The 19,800-nt window shown below is 36.3% G+C and overlaps 1 protein-coding gene across 4 annotated transcripts in view; it reads left to right on the top strand.

Annotated features, from left to right (window-relative positions):
* CCSER2 (coiled-coil serine rich protein 2) overlaps window positions 1–19,800 on the top strand; it is a 194,829-nt gene that overhangs the window by 58,357 nt on the left and 116,672 nt on the right. The gene's annotated exons all lie outside the window — the stretch shown is intronic.

Here is a 19,800-nt window from a genome sequence, read left to right as displayed (position 1 = left end):
CAGTGGCTTAACATAATAAAAGCTTATTTTTTTTACTATTTCAGAGTCTGTCTTAGGTCTGGAAAACTCTATAGGGTAACTGTCTTCAGTGTTTTAAGCTGCTTTCATCTTCATCATCACCAAAAGAAGGTGGCTTCACCATCTCCTTTTGAGGTCACATCTTTTCACTGGTATAGAGGAAGAGTGCTGCTGGTCTGATAAATGCAATTACTTGCCTTGGCCTGCAGATGGCACATGGTACTTTCACACACAACCTGTTGATCCTAACTAATTTTAGGTACTAACTCCGCAGAAGTGTAATTTTCCTGTGTGCCTGGAAGGCAAGGGAACCAGATTTGAGGGAGCACTAGAAGACCTACCATATATTTTTATGTGTGTATTTTAAGAGACATTGCAAGTAATGTGGCTCATATGCCGTAGGAGTAAAGTGTGGTTTGTGTGGTTGCAGTGATTCACTGTAATTATTCATTATATAAAATATGATTTTACAGTAGTTGTATGGGAAACTTGGTAGTCTTTTGGATATATTAAGTTCCAAGTGGATTTCAGGCAGTGTAATTTTCAACACTGTCGTAAACCTGTGACTTCGGAAAAACAAAAATTGTTATCAGAGGCTTGTTAAATTGCACATAGGGAGGACACACCATTTTAATTTAGAGAGAGTATCTCTATCTCACTAGATAAAGGAAACTTAGAAAAGATTACAGGGGCACCTGGGTGGCTCCGTCAGTTAAGCATTTGACTCTTGGTTTGGGCTAAGGTCATGATCTCACAGTTTGTGGGATCAAGACCCATGTCCAGCTCTGTGCTGACTACATAGAGCCTGCTTGGGATTCTGTCTTTCCTCTCTCCCTTGATCATTCCCCGCATGTGCGCACGCTCTGGCATGTGCTGTCTCTCTCTCTTTCTCTCTCTCTCAAAATAAATAAATGAACATTAAAAGAAAAGAAAAGATTACAGTTTGGGGCCGCATGTGCTTTCTTACAAGGACTTTTTAAAGCGAATATGATCGAAATGGGGATAAAAATTGTTTCCAGCAGATGGCAGCAATAATCCACTTTAGTACCGGACATTTTTCAGAGATTCTCACTATTTTCAGTTAACTGTTCCTGTAACTTAATGATGAAATAGCCTCTAAAAGAGTTCAGAATGCACTTGAATTGACCATTCGTCTTTAAGTTCATAAATCTTCTGACCTAAGAGGAAAAAAGTCTGAGATAGTTTGGAGGATTGATGGCAAATGTTGAAACAGTGTTAAGATCTCGTTGTGACAGTGGATTTACCATTTTTGTTCCAAAATTCTATCAGTTTTTTGCTTTTTATATTTTTAATGTATTTTGTTAGGTGTGTACTTGTTCAGAATTGTTTTCTTTGTGAAATAGGACTTAAAGTCATAATTTAGTGATCTTCTCTATTACTCATGCTTTTTGTCTTAAAGCGTTTCCCCCCCAGATATTGTATATTATATCAGTTTTATTTATGTATTTTTCATCCTTTTACCATGAACCTTTTTGATACATAGCAAATAAGTTATAATTTTTTTAAAAAATTACAATATCTCTTTTTCTTTTAACCAGTGAATTTAGTCTTTTTATGTTTGTACTTATTGATATACTTGGACTTCATTCTGCCATCTGAAACTTTTTGTTTCTTTTTCTCCTTTTTTCCCCTAAAATAGTTCAAATAAATATTTATAACTTAATCCACAAGGAGCTTAACATATTCTCATTTTTCTTGGTCTCCCCATCCCTCTCATCTAAGCCCGTGTCCTTCCTTCCCCCCGATTCCCCAACCACCATCATGGTTGTTCCTTACAAGTGTTCATTCCAGTCTAGGTCAAAACAAGGAACTCTATACATATTGGCTTTTTAAAAAGTATTTTATTTCATTGTTACAAATGGCACCACTTTTAAAATTTTATTTTCTAAGTTTTTGTTGTATGTGCAAATATACTTAATTTTTGTGTTTTGAGCTGTTTTTCCAGTGATCTTGGTGAATTCACTTATTAGTTTTAATAATTTGCCTATGGATGTTTTTGAAATTTCTACATATACTATGCAGTCATAACCATTTGCACAGTCTCCATCTCCCATCCTCCCTTTTATTGCACTTGTTAGGACCTCCAACATAATGTCGAGTTGAAATGGTGATAGAATTTCAGCCAAGTTTTAATAGTCCACCATTAAAATTTCTGTGTGTGTGGGTGTATATGTGTATGGGGGGATGATTATAGATATCTTTAATCAGATTAAGGAAGTTCCCTTCTATTTCATTTACTGATTTTTTTTGAGTAGGTGCTAATTTTTCTCTTCATCTATTAAAATGATAAAAATATTTTCCTGTTATATGTTATATATTTTCTGTTGGTGTAAATAGATTACATTTCTTGATTTTCAAATATTACATTTCTTGATTTTGAATATTGATATTCAAATATTTTCTTTCCATTCCAGGAATAAATTCACTTGGTTATGATGTGTTATTATTTTAAATGTTGTTGGACTTGACATTCTAATAGTTTATTTATATTTTTTTGCATTTATGTTTATGAGCAAGATGGCTTTATTTTTCTTTAGTTTTCTTTTCACATGTGGTATCTGGGTTGTGCTAGCTTCATGAATGAGTTGAGAAGTCTTTCCTGTTTTTTTGCCCTTTCAAGGAATTTATGTATAATTGATGTTACCTCTTTCTTAAATGTCTACAATTCACCAAATGAAGCCTTTTGGACCTGGAGTTTTCTTTGTGAGGGTTTTTTAATGACAGATATAATGTTTTTGGTTTTTTTTTTTTTTTTTTTTTTTTTTTTTTTTTTTTTTTTTTTAAGTAGGCTTCATTCCTAACTCACCATCCCGAGATCAAGGCCTGAGCTGAGATCAAGAGTCCGATGCTTAACTTACTGAGCCACCCAGGTGTCCCAGAAATGTACATATAAATCTTAATGAGCATATCTACTTAAAACATTTTATCTGCTGAGGCGTCTGGGTGGCTCAGTAGGTTAAGTGTCCAACTCTTGGTCTCAGCTCAGGTCTTGATCTCAGGGTGGTGAGTTCAAGCCCTGCGTTGGGCTCCAGGCTGGGCACGAAGCCTACTTAAAGGAAAGAAAAAAAAAAGGATTTGTATGTATATTTCTTCTTGTGTTGCTTTTTGAGAATTTGTCTATTTTGTCTAAGTTGTCATTTATTGGTGAAAGTTACTCAAGATTATCTTATCTTTTAACATCTTTACAGTCTTATAGTGATGTCTACTCTTTCATTCCTGATATTGATAATTGGTGTTTCCTCTCTTTTTGTTCATTTCAAAGAGCAAAATTTGGGTTTTCCTGATTTCTCTCTTTTGTTTACTTTTTTTCCTGTTTTATTGATTTTTAGGTCATATCTTTCTTTCCTTCCTTCCATGTTTTTTTAAAATTTTTTTTTATGTTGTATTTATTTTTGAGAGCAAGAGAGAGCATGAGTGGGGGAGGGGCATAGAGAGAGGGAGACACAGGATCCAAAACAGGCTCCAGGTTCTGAGCCATCAGCACAGAGTGTGATGTGGGGCTCAAACTCACCGTGAGATCATGACCTGAGCCAAAGTTGGACACTTAATCAACTGAGCCACCCAGGCACCCCAATTTTATTTCTTTTTTTCACCCAAAATTCTTAACATGGAAATTAGAGCATTGATTTTCAGCCTTTGTTTTACTATTATTATATACATTGATTTTCTTAAAAAAAATTTTTTTTTAACGTTTATTTATTATTGAGAGACAGAGAGAGACAGAGCATGAGCATGGGAGGAGCAGAGAGAGGGGAGAGAGCCTGAAGCAGGCTCCTGACTCTGAGCTGGCAGCAACAGAGCCCGAATGTGGGGCTCAAACTCACAAATCGTGAGATTATGACCTGAGCCAAAGTCGGACGCCCAACTGACTGAGCCACCCAGGCACCCCTATGCATTGGTTTTTATAAAGAGAAGGCTTTATTATATAGTAAATGATGCATTGAATAGCACCTTAATAGTAAATATAATAGCAAGTTTCTTCTAATGTGCCTTGCTTTAAAACAGTGAATTCTGAAGCACCTGGGTGGCTCAATTGGTTGAGCATCTGCCTGGATTTCAGCTCAGGTCATGATCTCATGGTTTGTGAGTTCAAGCCCCACGTCAGGTTCTGCACTGATAGTGCAGAGCCTGCTTGGGATTCTCTCTCTTCTCTCCCTTTCTCTCTGCCCCCCCCCCCACTGTGTGCACATGTGCTTTCTCAAATAAATATTAAAAAAAACCAATGAATTTTAAGTCATGTTATATAGGCCATCTTATGTTTTCTTTCCTTTTTTTTAATCTTTAGTACATTTGTGTATTTGTGAACAATAAATAATATTGTTTTTTATGTGTTTTTACAACTTATGTAAGTGATACATGATGGTCTGCAACTTTTTTCCCCTTAGTTTTATGTTTTTGTGATACATGTGTATTATAAGTGTAAGTTAATTCATTTTTACTGCCATATAATATGTATAATATGCTGTATAATATCTCTTAAATATACTATTTTTTTCTCTCTGTTCCCTTGCTATTGAACATTTGAGCTATACCTCACTAAATAATAATAATAATAATAATAATAATAATATTTAAATAGTGCAGCAGCAAACATTCTTACTCATGTCTCTGATCATATATGTTAGGGTTTCTTTAGGATATAAACCTTAAGAATAACATTACTGGATCAGAACATATATGGATCTTCAACTTTATTAGATGCTGCCAAATATCTTCCTAAAATGCTTTTGTCAATTTATCCTTCCCATCAATGAAGAAAGATTTCTATTGTTCCTCATATTCACCGCACTTGCTATTATCTGACTAAAATTTTAGCCAGTCTGGTGAGTATGGAAGTGTATGTCATGTAATTTGCATTTATATTATTATTTATCATTTTTCCCATATATTTCCTGGCTGTTTGGTTTCATTTTATGTGAATTACTTAGTTACTTTGCTGATTTTTCTGTTGTGTTCCTTTGCCTTGTTCTTACTGATAAAGGAAATTTTATGTTGTCTGACTTTAATTCTTGTTAAATGTATCACAGTGTCTCAGCCAGTGGCTTTTAACTTTGTTTTTTGTGCCTTTTACTATTTCTAGTTTTAAATTTTCATGAAATTGAATTTAGCAGTTCTTTCTTTATGGTTTTTACCGTGCCTCTGTGTGTGTGTGTGTGTGTGTGTGTGTGTGTGTGTGTGTGTCTTTGTGTAAGACATTCTTTCCCATCCTAGGACCATACCGGTATTTTGCATATTGAGAGGCAATATAGCACAGTGATTAAGAGCCAGGGCTCTGGAACAAGCTAAATTAAAAATCTCATTTCTGTCATGTATTAGCTGTGGATCCTTGGATTCTCTATGTTCACTCCTTTTTGTATAAATTGGAGATAATAATAGTACCTACCTCTCAGGCTGATTTTAGGAACGACATGCCTAAATAGTGTGGTAGCCGTGTGATACTGGTAGTTGAGTATTTTGACTATCATCTCTGACTGTCTCATGTGGTTGCTGTAAACATTAAATAAGGTCATACATATACTTAGTGCCAGGAATATAGCAAGAGCTCAGTACATGTTAGCTATTTATTATTTTATCATCTTCTAGTTATTTTAATTGTTCCACATTTAAGACTTTGCTCCATTTGAAGTTGGTATGAGGCATAATAATTTATCCTTATTAATACATCTTCATAATATACTTGGGGTACTGTGGAGAAAAAGGTTGATGGGGCTCCTGGGTGGCTCAGTCAGTTAAGCGGCCAACTCTTGGTTTTGACTCAGGTCATGATCTCAGGGTTCTTGAGTTCAAGCCTCACCTTGGGCTCTGCACTTACAGCATGGAGCCTGCTTCGGATCTTTTGTTTCCCTTGCTCTACCCCTCCCCAACTCATTCCCCCCTCTCTCTCTGTCTCCCTCTCCCTCTCTCTCAAATAAATGTTAAAAAAAAAAGTTGGGGGGGGTTAACATTGTAGCCCTAATACTGCCTATCCTTAGAAAGGCAGGCTGTTTCCTTAAACAGTTTCCTACAGTGACAAAAATCTTTCCCTAAATAAAAGTGGCTCATTGTACCTGAAGTGTTTGTACAAATAATGTAGTTTATACTGGACACTTGCTTTTGTTCAGAGATTCTGGAGTTGTATACATGCTGGGCAGAGGATGCCCATGTGACCAACTCCCAATTTAAATCACCTCGTTTCTTAGGAACATTCATAATAGACAACACATACATTTATTTATTTATTTGTTTGTTTGTTTGTTTGTTTAAGTTTATTTATTTTGAAAGAAAGACAAGCAGGGGAGGGACAAGATGGGGAGGGGGAGAGGGAGAGAATCCCAAGCAAGCTCTACGCTGCCACACAGAGCTGAACTCTCGTGAGTTCTCAAACTCATGAACCAAGAGATCATGACCTGAGCCAAAACCAAGAGTTGGATGCTTAACCAACTGAGCCACCCAGACACCCCTAGACAACTCTTTTAATTTGTTGTCACAACTTTTGGGCATTGAGAAATTAAGCACATCCTGTGTGACTGCACTGGGAGAGGACTTTTTCCTTCAACTTTGCCCCATGTTTGCTTCTTTTGTATTGCATCCTTTTTCTAGAACACATCTTAGCTGTGAATATGACTATATGCTATGTCCTGTGAATCCTCATGAATCATCTAACCTGGGGGTGGTATTGAGGACTCCGACACAGCTACTGATTCAAAGTTATCTTTGTTCACTGAATGACCGTATATATGTGTATATATATATATATTTTTTGAAGTATAATTAGTATAGTGTTATAGTAGTTTCAGGTGTGCAATATGATGGTTCAGCAATTCCATACATTACTCAGTGCTCATCAAGGTAACTGTACTCTTAATTCCCTTTATCTGTTTTACCCATTCCCCTACCCATCCTTCCTCTGGCAACCACCAATTTGTTCTTGTATTGAAGAGTCTGTTTTTTTAATTTGTCTCTTTTTTTCTTTGTTCATTCATTTATTTTGTTTCTTAAATATCACATGAGTGAAACCATATGGTATTTGTCTTTCTCTGACTTATTTCACTTAGCACTGTACCCACTAGTTCCATCCATGTTGTTGCAAATGGCAAGTCTTCATTCTTTTTTATGGCTAATATATATTATATCTTAATCCATTCATCTATGGATGGACACTAGGGTTGCTTCCATATCTTGACTGTTGTAAATAGATAAGTTTGTATTGTTTTAAGCTATTAAACTTTGTGGTAATTTGTTACAACAAGAACAAACTAATACACCTATATATTTATAAATGTGTTTTTCATTAAAGTCAATCTGATTACAAAACAACAATAAAAGTCAGAATGCCTAACATCCTTAATGAGACTCTTTTAAAGAATAATAATTATGTAGTTCTTCTTGCTATAAATGCACAACAAAGATGGTATTATATGTGCTATATTTTTTCCAAATAAATAATATTTTCCCTCTTTCAAACAATTTTCCAGTAGATGCCTCTTGAATCTTTAGGATTGAACTGATCTCACATTCTTATAAATCCTTCCAACATAAGACGCTGCACTTTCCTCATTGATTACAATTAATTTCACTGACCATTGTGATAATATAATTCACATTTCCTAAAAATTGGACTAGTTCACATCAAACTTTGAAATTAGCCACTGTTTGAAAAATGAAGCTTTTAGCTCTTTGGATACTTCTAGACCCAAGCATCCATATTAATCATATAAAATAATACATATCCCATAAAATTTACTACAAAAAGAAGGATTTTGGGGGGCACCTGGGTGACTCAAGTCGGCTAAGCGTCCAGCTTCAACTCAGGTCATGATCTCAAAGTTCAGGAGTTCAAGCCCTACGTTGGCCTCTGCACTGACACTGTGGAGCCTGCTTTGGATTCTTCATCTCCCTCTCTCTCTGCCCCTCCCCCACTTGTTCTCTCTCTTTCTTTCTCTCTCTGTCTCAAAAATTTAAAAAGAAGCATTTGTCATGATTTTTATGAATTTTTTGTCATTCGCTTTGATAATACAGCAGATACATGTACAGGTCTGGGGATGTTTATACCACACCTTTATTATTAAGATTAAGATGTCCAAGAAAGCATCTTCCTTCAAATTGGCAGGTAGAATTGGGGGTGGAGGAGTGAGGCATGAGGAGTCAGAGACTGAGCAAAGTAACAAAGGCACACATAAGGAGGGACAGTGAACATGGAGAATTAGAACCCAAGTAATATGAAAAGAGCATCCATGCACAGGTTGGCCTAGCATACCAGTCTTACTGAAGAATGCCTTTTTTGAAAATCAAAACATTCAGATTAATTGCTTTTCCTCTTGTCTCTGCATAGACTAGAAGAATGAAAGGGGAAAGGCTAATATATGGTTGGATCGTTAATTTGTTCAGCATGTGTTTTAAATTTCCATTCTGTGCTTCTGTACTCTAATTACTGAGAAATATATATGAGTAAAGAGACAGTTGCTGCCTGAGTAAAAACTCATGATCCAGATTAAGAGAGGAGATATACTTAATTCTGACCGTTAAAGGAGTATTCCATGTTTGCTTTCAACTAATACATGCTAACCCATTTTGAGTTCAGAGTTTGGGGACATTGGTATGGCATTTCAACAAAAGTTTCTTTATGAGTTTAAAATGAAAAGAGAACAGTTTTATTTTTTTGCATTTGTTTAATTTCTGCCTCCTGTTTCTTTGGGATATAGTATTAGGGGCCAGCAAGCTGTAGCCTGCAGGCTGCCAGTGTGTTTTTGTCAATAAAGCTTTATCGGAACACAACCATGCCCTTTATGTATAGTCTTTGGCTGCTTTCATGCTGCTGTGGCAGGAATGAATAGTTGCAACAGAGACTGTATTTGCCCACAAATTAAAATATTTACTATTTTGTCGTTAAAAAAAGTTTGCTGACTCTTGCATTAGAATACTACAAATAATTTTAAAGGTTCAGAAATTAATTTTTCAAGCTAAATGTAAGTCTGTGTAAACTCTTTTAGGCATTCACTTTTCTTTTTGTTCTCATTCGTAGTACCATTTTTTTCTCTCGCCACCAGTCATCTATCAATCCATTCAGTATATTTGACTGACTGTTATGTGCAAGATATTGAGGATACATTGATCAAGGCAGCTACAGCTTTTGTTTTAGTGGTGTTTGTGTTTTAATGAGGCAGATGTCATTGAAATATTTAGTGAGCTCATTAACTATCTTCAGGTAATAAGAGGGGAAAGTGCTGCAGAGGAGAATTACTAAGTATGAAAGTATGTTATTGGAAAACCTGGTCTAGTGTGGGTGTTAGGTAAGGCATTTTTTGGAAATGATATTTGAGCTAAGTTGTCCTAGGGTAAAAAGGGTATAATAGTTGCAAGAATGTTATGTGTTTTAGTAAACAGCCTATAGGAAGGCCTTAAGGCAGGAAGGGATTATGGAATATTTGAGGAACCAAGAGAAGGCTAGTATAGCTTGAGCAGTGACACAGAAGGGTGGAGTGGCAGGAGAGGATGCTGTGAGTATAGAGCTTTTATAGAGTTCAGAGGATTTGGATGTTTGTCCTAAAAATTGAAAGGGAATTGTTGGAGGATTTTAAGCCTGAAAGGGACATTACTCAATTTACATTTACATTAAAAAAGTGCTCTGTATTGGGGGTGCCTTGGTGGCTCAGTTGGTTGAGCGATTTCAGCTTAGGTCATGAACTCACGGTTCATGGGTTTGAGCCCGGAGTCAGGTTCTGGGCTAACAGCTCAGAGCCTGGAGCCTGCTTCGGATTCTGTGTCTCCCTCTCTCTCTCTGCCCCTCCCCAGCTTGCGCATGTGTGTGCGCACGCTCTCTCTCTCAATAATAAAAAAAAGTTGCAAAAAATTAAAAAAGAAGGCTCTGTATAAAGATTGAATTAGAAAGAAACAAGGCAAGATGCTGGAAGCTACTACTGTTTCCTGAAGGATGCTAGTGGCTTGGGCTAAAGTGGTGGCAGAGTGAAGATTAGAGGTGTGGGTGATTTTGGAAACAGGTTTAGAGGGTACACTTGGCAAAATTCCATTACTTGCTGACTGTAGAGAAGTCAGGTGTCACCTTCTTACTATTAGAAGCTATGACCGAGGAGTGCCTGGGTGGCTCAGTCAGTTAAGCTTCTGACATTGGCTCAGGTCATGATCTGATATGGGTTGAGCCCTGCATTGGTCTCTGTGCTGACAGCTGAGTCTGGAGCCTGCTTCGGATTCTGTGTCTCCCTCGCTCTCTTCCCCTCCCCCACTTACTCTCTCTCTCTCTCTCTCTCTCTCTCTCTCTCTCCCAAAAATAAGCATTAAAAAAAAAAAAACTAAAAAAATTGCGTTAAAAAAAGTTATGACTGATACTGTTGGTTCTATTCATTCTGCCAAAATCATCCTATATTGCTGGTTTAATTTGGTATTTGTTGTTCTTCTCATTCCTTGTAGTGTCAAGTCTAAACTCCTTTGTGGAGTGTTGTCATCTTATACTGGTCTGTCTGGTTGCCTTTTTTTTCCCCCTTAATGTTTATTTGTTTATTTATTTTGAGAGAGCGCACATGTGCATGTGGGGGAGGGGCAGATAGGGAGAGAGAGAGAATCCCACGCAGGCTCCACGCTGAGCACAGACCCAATGTGGGGCTTGATCTCATGACTGTGAGATCATGACCTGAGCCCAAATAAAGAGTTGGACACTTAACCGACTGAGCCACCCAGACACCTTGCCTGATTGCTTTTAATCTACTACTACTTATTTTAAATATACGTGGTATTTCATTATCTCTCTTATCACCTCTTTTAGGTTTCTGTCACTAGGTAAGGGTTTAATATATACTTGTTGAAATGTGTGTTATGATTTAATTTGAGATAAACAGAAAACTTAAAGTTACCGTTTAATACTATTCAGTACTTTTCCTTTTACATTGTGACATAACCTATTTACAAAGTAAGTTTCTAAGGTACCACGTGTCATAATAGCAAGGTGCAAGGAACTAAAAATGTGACATTAGCATGGATGTCATAGTGGAGGGACAGCTTTCAGAAAGTTGAGACCGTCTTAATATAGGTAAATGAAAACCTCAAACTGATATTGATACATTCAGCAATGCTGTGGTACAGAATACAGAAGTTGAACACATAGAAGGATTTAATCCAACTCAGTTATTTTTTTGTTTTGTTTTGTTTTTTTACAGATAAGGGGACAAAATAAGATGAAACTAAATTTTGTTTAATTAATTTTTTTCCCCAAACTAGTGAATCTTCTACATGCATTTGATTATTATTATAAGTTCTTTTGGCCTGTTAATGTAACTTTTATGTATGAAAAAAAGTTTAAATTTAGCAAATATAACTGGTAACCCTTTAAACATAATATTTTTCTTCACTCTATATATTTTATTATAGACTATTATAATAGGAAGTTTAATTTAGTAATTATTTACTTAGCTTCTACTATGTTCCAGGCATACTGTTAAGTGCTGAAGATACTGATATGGATAAGGTTGTCTTTGTTCTTGATGAATACAAAGACTAGTATGGTTGGCAGATATACTATAAATAAATTATCATAGTGTAATTTTATGCATGATATGATTAGCATGCATGTGGTCTCAAAATAATGCAGAAGGGAGGTTTAACTCTGTGTGTGTGTGTGTGTGTGTGTGTGTGTGTGTGTTCAGAAGGTTTCGAAGAGGAAGTGACATCTGAGTTGTTTCAAAAAATGAATACAAAGTTAACCAATTGGCCAAGGAAGAGAGAGGATGAGCATTCATTTTAGGCATAGGAAACAGCATAATAAACTCCATTTTATGTGATATGCAGTAAGTCTAATACTCAGCCATTATTGGCACTCACTGATGCACTGGAAATGGACTGGTTTAAAGAAAGAAAATTGAATCTCAAAGAAGGAAATTCAGACCACTGAAGGATTTGGGATCATTAAATACATTCATTTTTCCATCATCCAACAAGAGTACTACACTAAATCACCAATGCATTTTGGCATTTCAATTTATTAAACATTGTTATGATTTTGTTAAATCAACATTTGTTAAGTAGAGCCTCCAGGATGCTGGATAGTGAGCAGAGATAGAGAAGTTTACTACTCACAGGCCTTGGAAGAAGTATATCCCCTTCCCAAGGGGCCACACAGGAAGGTTAAAGGCAGGATACAAACAGAAAGAGTGATGATCTAGGTATGCCTTTTTAGGGTATGTGGGTGGAGTGTTTTGGGGTTCCTAGGCCAAGGTGGATTGTCCAGTCAGACTATAAAGAGCAAGGGTTTTGGTAAGCTTCACAGCGATTTTACCTGAGGGCCCCCAGGGGAAGGTGTTGAAGGCAAGGTACTTACATTTACTTGTAACTGTGGGCTGTCATCTAGGGCTTACATTTGCGCAAGGGATTAGTGTCAATTTAAGACCCTCTCAGGCACCTTAGCCAAAAAATGCATGCTGAGGCAGCAATGTGATGGAGTAGCTCAGCTAAACTTTCAACAAACATACATGTTAACTGAAATCTGCCACCCACCATTATAACCAATGTGGCTAAAATTATTCATCTAAAACCTGTAAAGGCTAAAGTAAATTTAAAAAGGTTTAAGTCAAGTCAAGCAGAACTTGACTTGGACTTTTTGCTGAAGTCCACAACATATTACAAGGCTGGCAGGGCAGAGAGAGTTTACCTACATTGACTGGAAGTTCCATACAAGATCACACACTGACTCTTCTCTCCTTCCTTTTCAGCTGCTGTTGTGCTTATGTGTTGGGCTTTCTCTCTTTCAGCCCACTGGGAAGTACTGCAGAAAGGAGGGAACAGATACTTATACAATAAACTTTGCAGGCAATAGGAATAGAGTTGGATTTAAAACAGAAGAAGCAAATAAGTCTAATTACAAAATTTAAAGAGACAATGTGCTGTATTTGCTTTCTCTTGCTGTTGTAACAAATTAGCACAAACCTAGTGTCTTAAAACAACACTCGTTTATTATAGTTCTGTAGGTTAGAAGTCAGACACAGGTCTCAGTGGGATGAAATCAAGGTGTCAGCAGGGCTGTATTCATTTTGGAGGCTCTAGGGAAGAATCCATTTCTTTACCTTTTCCAGTTTTAAGCAGCTGCCCTTGAATCATGCCCTCCTCCCTTCCTCCATCTTTAAAGCCAGCAATGCTGCATCTCTTTGACCATTCTTCCTCTGCCTCTCTCCTGCCTCTTTCTTGTACTCTAAGGAGTGATTACACTGGACCCACCTCGATAATCCAGGATAAAATCCCTATTTTAAGGTCAGCTGATTGGCAGCCATAATTCCCCTGGCAACCTTAATTCCTCTTTTGCCGTGTAACCTAACCTATTCACAGGTATTATTCCAGGCATTATTTTCTTTATCAAGAAGATACTTCATTTCTCTGGAATTTCTATTTTTATTGCAGTAGAATTCTTCAAGTATGTTGTGACAATCATAATCTCAGCATGGAGATCTCAAAATGAAACAGTGAGTAGTCCTTTCTTCCTCTGGAGCTCTTAGATTTGGAAATTTATATACTGTGTTTATGTTTTTAAGGTATGCCTGGGTATTAAAATGTGTTTATGTTTGTTCCTGGGAAGAATGGAGGAAAATCTAAGATCATCATTTCACGAGAGCAAAAGAGAAATAGCGAGCTATAGTTGAAGTCTTCTCTTTTTATTTACATAATTCACAGAGAATACAATGATGAACAGTTATTTATTTATTTAAGCATAGGGTATTCTTTGTAAAGAATTTATGTAGACATGTTAATAGAGTTCTGTTCTCTTGGTCTGGGAACCATCTCTATAGTAAGGGAATTTCTTCTGTAAAATGCATGCATTGTAGGGATATTTTATAAGCTTACTTCAACTTGGTCACTCTCATCACATCTGGCCATTTATTTGAGTTTTCTTTACAGTTAGACTAACTGCCTTAGCCTTTATTTCAGGAAGAGTCTTGTAGCAAAACTATATCTGAAATTTCTCTGAGCAGGGATTTTTCAATGTCATGATGGAAGTGAGAGACAAGGAAGAACACTGATTAGAAGTTACTGGGGCACCTGGATGGTTCAGTCTGTTGAGCGTTCAACTTCAGCTCAGGTTGCATCTGACTCTGTGCTGACAGCTTAGAGCCTGGAGCCAGCTTTGGATTCTGTTATCTCCCTCTCTCTGCCCCTCCCCTGCTCGCACTCTGTTTCTCTGTCTCTGTCTCTCAAAAATAAACATTAAAAAAAAAGTTACTGGAGCAGAATGTTAGTCTGGATTTATTTATTTTCACTCACTAAATATGTTTGGGTCTCTGCAAGATAATAATTATAAACAAGAATTTTTGAAGCATTCTTAAATGGGGAGTTTGATCCATTATCCTTTTCAAATCTGAATTTTTTTTTTTATCACCTCCATTGTTTCTGTGCCCTTTTCCTAGAGTTCGAATGATTGGTTATTATATGTCACATGAGTTTATGCGCTTTTCTCTATTTTCCTATTTCTGTTCATTTTTTAATTTTTTTAACCTTTTTTTTTTCCTGGAGTCTGTTTTCTGGCCCCCTTTTTTTCTTATGGTTATTTATTTATTTTGAGAGAGAGAGAGGGATAAGAAGAGAGAGGGAGAAAGAGAATTCCAAGTAGCCTCTGCGCTGTCAACTCAGAGCCAACACAAGGCTCAAACTCACAAACCGTGAGATCATGACCTGAGCTGAAATTAAGAATCAGATGTTTGACTGAGCCACCCAGGCCCCCCTGGCCCTTACTGTTTCTAGATCAGGCAATTACTTAATTTTTTATAAAAAATTTCAGACATACTCAAACCTGATGAGAAGAGTAAGGGGGCTCACTATATCAGTTATTCAACTTAAAGAATGTTCAAAATCATGGCCTTTTCCCATTTATAACCCTATTCATCCACTCCTCTCCTCCAAATGGGCTTAATTTAAGTGAGTCTTAGACATCATCATGATTTGTGTGATTTATGTGATATAATATAAAATTATATTAATATAATTTTTAGAATGGTATTAACATATATGTAAGTGTATACTTGTACATTTATGTGTAGATATTTCTGTATTCTTACTAATTAGTTATTTCTGAATGTTTTACTAAGATAAGTATTCTTGTTCAGACATAGCTAAATTTCACTATTGTTCCTCTAAAAAAATGAACAATCACTTCTTATGATTAAAATCCCAGTAAATGTTCAGTCTTTGGTAAACTTGAGTTGTAGATTTAAAAATTATTGCAAAGATAATAGAGTTCCTGTGTATCCTACATCCAGTTTCCTCTATTATTAGCAAATCACTATATTATTAGTATATTTGTCATATTAATGAACCAATATTTCTATCTTATTATTTAGAGTCCATATTATTTAGATATTCTCAATTTTCCCCTTCTTTTTCTGTTATAGAATTCTGTCCAGGATACTGTCTTACAATTAGTAGTCCTGTCTCCTTAGACTCCTCTAGGTTGTGACAGTGTCTCAGACTTTCCTTGTTTTTGATGGCCTGGACAGTTTTGAGGAATACTACTAGGCGAATGTTTTGTAGAATGTTTCCCAAATGGGATTTGTCTCATGTTTTCCTTATGATTAGACTGGGGAAATACGTTTTTGGACAAAAGGCCACAGAGTTAAAAAATGCATTCTTATCATATCATTGCAAAGATGCATACTGTCAATATGACTTAACCATTGTTGCTGTTGACCATGGTTACCTGACTTGAGATAGTGTTTTTCAGGTTTATCCACAGTAAATTTGTTCTTTTCTTCTCTCTTTCCATAGTGTAGTCTTTGGGAAACATCACTTTGGGCAGTCTACACTTATGGAGTAGCTAGTTATGCTCTACCTCCATAAGGGTGGAGTTTGTCTGTGTAAATTATTTGGATTTCTACTGCAGGATGGAAAGGGATTTGTCTTTTCTTCCTCATGTATTTATTTATTTATTTAGTCATTTCTTTATATCAGTGTGGACTTATATATTTTATACTTTTGGTTCTAATTCATACCCCTATCATTGTATTTTTTGTTATTTTGTTTTGAGTACCTTTTTTTGTTTGTTTGTTTTAAGCTTTCTAGCACTACAAGATGCCCCAACCTCATCTTGTATATTTCCTGCCTCAGTCTTAGAATCAGCCCTTTTCTCCAAAGAGCCTTTGTTTCTAATTGGAGAATTGTATTAGAAACCAAAATTTGCATGTGAGGTGTGTGGCAACCAGGGTTTTGGTTCTGGATTTTGTCAGCTGAAAGCGGAGATGTGTGTGTGTGTACTAACCTGTGTATATACACCTATCTATAAATATTTCTGTATGTTAACATTCGTATTTTGAGCTAAATATGAGTTCACAAATTGATATGTCCAATTCTAACCCATTACCTTGTGCATAATTCTTGCTTCTACCCCTTGTTTGTTTGTAACCCCCACTCCAACAGGGAGAAAGGTGCTTACCCTCAGCCATCCATGTATGTAATTGTTCAGTTCCAGTACACATGTATAGTCCTATCAGAATTGTTACTTTGTACTCCGACAGGAAACACCTTTATTAACTAGTGCTTATAGAATTTCTTAGCCTTTAGTCTTAAGACTCCTTTCATTTCTGAAGTTACTTAGGTCAGCACCTTATACCACTCATCCCTTTCAGTGAGGTGGTTTCATATATTTGTAATACATTTAGACTTCTGTCACATTCTGCACTCCCTCCAGGGACCCTTATTTCCTAAAATATTTTTTAAATTTGCATACATTAAGGTTTACTCCTTGCGCTGTAAAGTTCAGTGGATTTTGACATGCTTATGTTTTGTGTTCACCATTACAGTATCATAAAGAATACTTTCACCATCCTAAAAATATTCCCTACACTTCATCTATTTATCCCTCTCCCCAGTGAACCACTGGCAAACACTGATGTATCTCTATAGTTTTGCCTTTTTAAGAATGTCATGTAATTGAAATCATACAGTGTATATAGCTTTTTCATACTGGCTTCTTTCATTTAGCAATATGCATTAGAGATTCATCCATGTCTTTTTTGAGACTTGATATCTCATTTTTAATTTATTTTTTATTAAAAAATTATTTTTTAATGTTGACTTCTTTTTGAGAGAGGGAGACAGAGCATGAGAGGGGGAGGGGCAGAGAGAGAGGAAGACACAATCTGAAGCAGGCTCCAGGCTGAGCTGTCAGCACAGAGCCCAGAGTGGGACTTGAACTCATGGACTGTGAGATCTTGACCTGAGCCGAAGTTGGACGCTTAATCGACTGAGCCACCCAGGCGCCCCAGATACCTCATTTTTTAAATTGATAAATAGTATTACATTGCATGGATTTACCACAGTTTGTTTATCCATCCATTTATCAAAGGAAATTTTGGTTGCTTCCAATTTTGGGTCATTATCAATAAGGCTGCCATAAATATCCACATGCAGGTATTTCTGTGGACAGATGTCATTGTTGTTATTGTTGTTGTTTTTAATTATTTTGGGAAATACCAAAGAGTGCAGTTGCTTGATCATATGGTAAGGTTATGTTTAGCCTTGTAGGAAACTGCCAAACTGTTTTGTAAAGTAACTACAATTTTGCATCCGCACTAGCAGTGAGTGAGAGTTCCAGTTGCTCTTCATTCTCACCAGCAGTTGATATTGTCAGTGTTTTGGATTTTAGGCATTTTAATAGGTGTACAGTGGTATCTCATTGTTGTTTTAAATTTGCGATTCCCTAATGACAAATAATGCTGAACATCTTTTCATATGCTTGTCATCTGTATATCTTGGGTGAAATGTCAGTTTAGATCTGTTGCCCATTTTTTTTAATTGATTTGTTTTCTTGTTGAGTTTTAAGTGTTCTCTGTATATATTGGATATAAATCTTTTATCAGATATGTGTTTTACAAATATTTTCTCCTAGTCTATGCCTTGTCTTTTCATTCTCTTAAAAGCATCTTTCACAGAGCAGAAGTTTTAATAAATTCCAAATTATCAATGTTTTCTTTCACAGATAATGCTATTCATAGTATAGTTAAAAAAATCATTAAACCCACGGTCATGTAGGTTTTCTACTTTGTTTACTTCAAAAAGTTTTATAGTCTTGTATTTTACATTTTGGTCTATGATCCATTTTGAGTTAATTTTTGTATATACTTGTATTTGTGTTAATTTTTTTGCATATAATTTTGTCTAAGAGTTGCAGCACCATTTATTTGTTGAAAAGACTATCCTTTCTATATTGAATTGCCTTTTCTCCTTTGTCAGAATCAGTTGAGTATATTTGTGTTGATCTACTTCTGAGCTTTGTTCTGTTCTATTGATCTATGTGTCTATTTAGCCAATAACATGCTGTGTTGTTGTCTTGTTTTGTCTTATAGTAAGTCCTGTGTTGTATAACAAAGAATTCAGCTGGCTTTTGTATCTAGTGTGTGCATGAGAACGTCTCCATCTCTGGAATTTCTGAAGTGATGGGAGTGTTTTTGTTCACAGTGACCTTAATAGTTAATGAGATGACTCAGGATGGGGAGAAAGAACAACCAAACCTGTGATTTATAGAGTTGGGGCATTGAGCCATATGATACTAGTCTGACCTCTGGGGAACAGAGGAAGTGGGATGGAGATTGAGTTCAGTATATAGCCAATGATTTGATCAATTGCCTATGTAAGGATACTCCAATAAAATCTCTAGACACTGAATCACAGATGAGTATCCCTGGTTAACAGTACTCTGTGCATATTGCTACTCATCACTATACCAAGGGAGTGACCTATTTTGATTCCACAGAGAGAGAATACAGAAGCTTTGCATTTGGGGTAATCCCAGACCTTGCCCTCTGTATCTGTTCTTTTAGCCGGTCATGATTAATATACTTTTTGCCATAACAAAATTGTAATTGTAAACTATATTGCCCTCCTGAGTTTTGTGAGTTGTTCTAATGAATTATTGAACCTGAGGGAGGGAGTAGCAGGAACCTCTGGATTTGTTTAGGGCCTAGGAGACCCTGAATTTTAGCTGGTGGTATCTGAATTAAGGTCAGTTTTTGGAAGGCTCTACTTTTAACCTTTGGAGTTTGTTTTAACTCTGGATAGTTAGCATGAAAGGTCACTGCAGTTTGTGTCATAAAAAGTGAAATTTGCTATATCAACCCTGACTGACTGCAACAGGTGGTTTGAGAAGAGAAGGGATGAAGGGGCAAAGGGGTAATGAATTTTTAATTTGGGGATTGCTGTATATTCACTCATGATATGAAAGTGCACCTATACTGTGATCCATAAGTAAAAGTATGGAATGGAATTTAGAAGTGTTGGTGGATTCAACTCCCAATGAGATGGCTCACAGGATATATACATGAGAAACCAACTAAATATACAATTCCTTGATTATTGTTATGTGTATAGCTAAAATGAAAGTAATATAGAGTTCTGGAGTGGATTTTGATACTGAGCCAAGCTTAGATTTCAGTCAGTCTGAACTACAACCCAATAGTCTTAAAGCCACCAGCAATGGGAAAGATTATTCTGGGACAACAGAGAGTATTATCATGACCTCTGGTTACCAGGAAGATAGTCCAGTTGGAGGGAAGGCAAAACCAAGAAACTTCTGACACCAGGGGTTATAGTGCCAAGGAGTTGTCTCATATTATGAATGTGTACATCATTAGTTTCTTGAAGAACTTTTACTGAAATGGATTGTAAGAGTGACTAATTTAGGGTCAATATCTTTGGTTTTGAATGCTGCAGACTGGAAGAGAGTGGTTGACACAGAATGCACAGCTCACTATGTAACAGTCACAAATGGCTATATGCAGTGGGAACAGGTAGCCTGGTGGA

Source organism: Lynx canadensis, chromosome D2, assembly GCF_007474595.2.
Source record: "Lynx canadensis isolate LIC74 chromosome D2, mLynCan4.pri.v2, whole genome shotgun sequence".
Classification (NCBI taxonomy): Eukaryota; Metazoa; Chordata; class Mammalia; order Carnivora; family Felidae; genus Lynx; species Lynx canadensis.
The sequence above is the reverse complement of the archived record's forward strand: the minus strand, read 5'-3'. Positions and strand labels throughout refer to the sequence as shown.